Genomic DNA, 5,000 nt, shown 5'->3' with positions numbered 1-5,000 from the left:
ACCCGTTTGTACTCATCGATGAGATCCATGAGCTGGCGCACAGTCCCCATAGGCTTTCTTGTCAAGGACTTCCTCAAATCATGCTCGATGGGTAGGCCGACCTTAAAGGTGCTTATGACCACGTCATCGAAGTTTCCCTCAATCTCATTGAACATCTTCCAATACCTGTCGGAGTACGTTTTCAGGGTTTCCCCTTCGCGCATCGCCATGGACAACAATGAGTCCAAAGGCCGAGGAACCCTGCTGCAAGTGATAAAACGAGCCCCAAATGCCTGAGTGGGCTCCTTAAAAGAGCCGACGGAAAGTTCCCTCAAGTTGCTAAACCATCTTATCGCCACGGGCCCCAAACTAGAGGGGAACACCCTGCACATTAGGGCCTCGTTTTTGGAATGTACAGCCATTCTCTGGTTGAAGTGGCTCACATGCTCCACAGAGTCTGTCCTACCATTGTATATAGTAAACGTAGGCTGAGTAAATTAGCGAGGAAGTCTTCCTGCCTCGATTCTACGGGTGAAGGGCGACTTAGAGATCTGGTTCAACGCTCTACTCATGGCATTATTCCCCAGGCCTTCACGGGATGAGCCCTAGTTCCTGCACCTATGACGATACTCCTCCTTTGAAAAAAACTTGCTGAGGGGGGTCCTTTATTTGGGCCTATAGCTGTCATCTTGGTCATCCTCGAAAGAGTGGTCGGAGTGTAAGGGAGTCCTTTTTCACCTCTCACTTCGTAGCCTTCTACGGAGGCAGTCTATTTCCCGTTGCATGCTTCTAGTATTTTTCTTCTGAGAGATGTAGCTCCTTCCTCGAGATTGACTCCTGCTAGTATTGACCCCTCTATCCCCTCTTCATTCAAGGTTAAGGAAACGGTCCTAGCACTGAGAGCCGACAGACTCCTCCTAGTTTAGCCCTAGCCCTGACCCTATTATAGCTAGACGTTGAACGTCCAAAAAGCTTAAGTCGTCCCTACAGACGGCATGATGAAAATCAACAAGCATTCAAGGATCCATTGCATGTTTCAGTTGGGCCTATTACAAGAGCAAGATCCAAGAAGATCAAAGAAGCACTTAATGGGCTGATTCAAGAGATTTGGGCTAATTCTAACGTAGGACATTCCATGCTTGGTCCAAAGGAAGATGAAAGCGTAATAAATTTAATTCAAGCTATTTAGGGCTGATCTGGCTTAATTTGGAGTGATTTAAGGCGTGGATTAATGCCTGATTGACTTTCCAGCTTTATATCAGTTAATGGAGACTTTTTCATATTCTGGAGCTATTATTTCAGACCAAATCTACCTAAGTTTAGGGCTTTTATTATTTAGAACGTTTTTTAGGTATTTTCCTTGTTTTTAGATGCATTTAATGCTTTTTAGGTCAAATTTGATTCCTGATATGGTAAGGTATCAATTATGAGTTGTTTTAGAATATATTTTCTTGTATGACAAGTTTTATGGAGCCCTTAAATAGGCTCTTAAGTTTGTAAACGTTTTTCATTATATTATTGAATGAAAATCAGAAAAGGTGAGTTTTTACTCTTCTTTTGGTTCTTCAAGAACTGTGAACTTATCAAGGATTCTTCCTTGTAGCGTTCAAACTTTATACCTTCAGTTCGTGATTCTTTATAATCATTGGGTCAAGGTCAACTTATACCTTTGGTTCGCGTTTCTCTTATAAACGTTGGGTCAGGGTTTCTATCAAAAATCTAAATTTTAGCTTTCTTGGGCAAGTATTCCAATATTTTTGTTGGGTCTCAAAGCGTGTCGATTGAGGTTCGCATCATTTGGTATCAGAGCACAGGTTCTAAAATCAGTTTCCTATCCCATTATCTTTTGTTTCTTGTTATCATCCTATCTTGTTTCTTTTGTGTTCTTCATTCATCGTTCTTTTTTTTTTTATTTTTTTTATTGAAGTGCATTAGGTTAAAATCGTGCACCCAATTCAAAAAAAAAAAAAAATTTTGTTTGATACTCTTCCTTTGATTTAGTGTTTTTGTCATATTTTCTTGCCGTTGGTATTTGTTTTTACACTACAAGTTGAATTTCTTGATCAAGTTTATTAGTTTAACGAAGAACTGAAAAGGCGAAGTTACGAGTGGAAAAAGGCAAGAGAGTGTGAGACTGTTATCGGGAAAAAGCCAATTTAAGAGTGAAACACGAGTGGGAGTGACATAATTTGAGTGCAAACACGTGAGGGAGTGTTGTGAGGAATTATTTCTAACAATTCTCTGTTATTTCAAAAGTATGTCTTTCAAGTGTGAAACTTCAAATAGGGAAGGAGGGGAGGAGTTGTCCATCATTTTACAGGCTATGCAACAACAATTTGAACGCATGAACGTGGTGTTTAATGAGATTTGGGATCGGATGGATAGGCAACACACTGTTATTACTACTTTGCGTGAGGAGCGTCCCCAAAGAGGCCCTAATGCTAGAAGGCAAGAAAGGCGTTCTCGCATGAATGATTCTGATGACTACCACGAGGATGAGTTTGAAGATGAAGAAGATCTGATGCGAACCTTAATCGACACGCTTTGAGACCCAACAAAAATATTGGAATACTTGCCCAAGAAAGCTAAAATTTAGATTTTTGATAGAAACCCTGACCCAACGTTTATAATCGAAACGCGAACCAAAGGTATAAGTTAACCTTGACCCAATGATTATAAAGAATCACGAACCAAAGGTATAAAATTTGAACGCCACAAGGAAGAATCCTTGATAAGTTCATAGTTCTTGAAGAACCAAAAGAGAGCAAAGCCTCACCTTTTCTGATTTCTATTCAATAATATTATGAAAAACATTTACAAATTTCAGAGCATATTTAAGGGCTCCATAAAACTTGACAGACAAGAAAATATATTCTAAAATAACTCCTAATTGATACCTTACCATACCAGGAATCAAGTTTGACCTAAAAAGCATTAAATGCACCTAAAAACAAGGAAAATACCTAAAAAATATACTAAATAATAAAACCCTAAATAAAAGTTGATTTGGTCTGAAATTAGCAGATCCAAAATAGGAAAAAATATGTCTTAACTGATATAGAGCTTGAAAGTCAATCAGCCATTAATTCACGCCATAAATCACTCCCAATTAAGCCAGATCAGCCCTAAATAGCTTGAATTAAATTTATTACGTTTTCATCTTCCTTTGGGTTAAGCTTGGAATGTCCTGCATTAGAATCAACCTAAATCTCTTGAATCAGCCCATTAAGTGATGAGAATCAACAAGCATTCAAGGATCCATTGCATGTTCCAGTTGGGCCTATTACAAGAGCAAGATCCAAGAAGATCAAAGAAGCACTTAATGGGCTGATTCAAGAGATTTGGGTTGATTCTAACACAGGACATTCCAAGCTTGGCCCAAAGGAAGATGAAAGTGTAATAAATTTAATTCAAGCTATTTAGGGCTGATCTGGCTTAATTGGGAGTGATTTATGGCGTGAATTAATGGCTGGTTGACTTTCTAGCTCTATATCAGTTAAGACAGATTTTTTCCAATTTTGGATCTACTAATTTCAGACCAAATCAACTTTTATTTAGGGTTTTATTATTTAGTACGTTTTTTAGGTATTTTCCTTGTTTTTAGGTGCATTTAATGCTTTTTAGGTCAAATTTGATTCCTGGTATGGTAAGGTATCAATTAGGAGTTATTTTAGAATATATTTTCTTGTCTATCAAGTTTTATGGAGCCCTTAAATAGGCTCTGAAGTTTGTAAACGTTTTTCAGAATATTATTGAACAGAAATCAGAAAAGGTGAGGCTTTGCTCTCTTTTGGTTCATCAAGAACTGTGAACTTATCAGGGATTCAAACTTTATACCTTTGGTTCGTGATTCTTTATAATCATTGGGTCAAGGTCAACTTATACCGTTGGTTTGCGTTTCGATTATAAACGTTGGGTCAGGGTTTTTATCATAAATCTAAATTTTAGCTTTCCTGGGTAAATATTCCAATATTTTTGTTGGGTCTCAAAGCGTGTCGATTGAGATTCGCATCATTAAGTGCTTCTTTGATCTTCTTGGATCTTGCTCTTGTAATAGGCCCAACTGGAACATGCAATGGATCCTTGAATGCTTGTTGATTCTCATCAAGCATACAAAGTGGGAGAAGAAGGTGGAGTTAATCTTTGAGTGCCACAACTACTCCGAGGATAAAAAGGTAAAACTCGCTGTCATTGAGTTTACTGACTATGCTATTATATGGTGGGATCAACTTGTGATGAACAGAAGATGAAACCATGAGAGACCTATTGAGAGTTGGGAGGAAATGAAGGCCATCATGAGGAGGCGGTTGGTTCCTAGTCACTACTATAGGGACTTATATCAGAAATTACAGAGTCTTACTCAAGGCTATAGGAGCGTGGATGACTACCACAAGGAGATGGAGATTGCCATGATTCGGGCAAATGTAGAGGAGGATAGAGAAGCTACCATGGCAAGGTTTCTGAATGGGCTGAATCGGGACATTGCCAATGTGGTGGAGTTGCAGCACTATGTGGAGTTGGAGGACATGGTGCACATGGCAATAAAGGTGGAACGACAGTTTAAAAGGAAATGAAATCGGTCATTTCAAAATCCAGGCTCCTCTACGTCATGGAGGTCAAATGGGATGAAGGCGAAGGGGCTGTTTTCAAGTCCAAATCTGAACCACCAAAAAGGAGAGATGAAGCTCCCAGTGTTAACAAAGGTAAAAATGAATCACAGACTCGTAATCGTGATATTAAGTGTTTTCGTTGTTTGGGAGTAGGTCATATAGCTTTACAATGCCCAAATAAAAGGACCATGATCGCACGTATTGATGGAGAGGTGGAAAATGAAAGCGAGCTAGATGATGACCAGATTCCATCACTTGAGGATGCTTGTGATGAGGAAGTGGAGTATCTAGTGGAGGGTGAGTCACTTGTGGCTAGGCGTGCTTTAAGTGCCTAAGTCAAAGAGGATGACATGGAACAACAAAGGGAGAACATTTTTCATACTAGATGCCACGTCAACAACAAGGTATGTA

This window comes from Castanea sativa, chromosome 10 (genome assembly GCF_040712315.1).
Source record: "Castanea sativa cultivar Marrone di Chiusa Pesio chromosome 10, ASM4071231v1".
Lineage (NCBI taxonomy): Eukaryota > Viridiplantae > Streptophyta > Magnoliopsida > Fagales > Fagaceae > Castanea > Castanea sativa.
The sequence above is the reverse complement of the archived record's forward strand: the minus strand, read 5'-3'. Positions refer to the sequence as shown.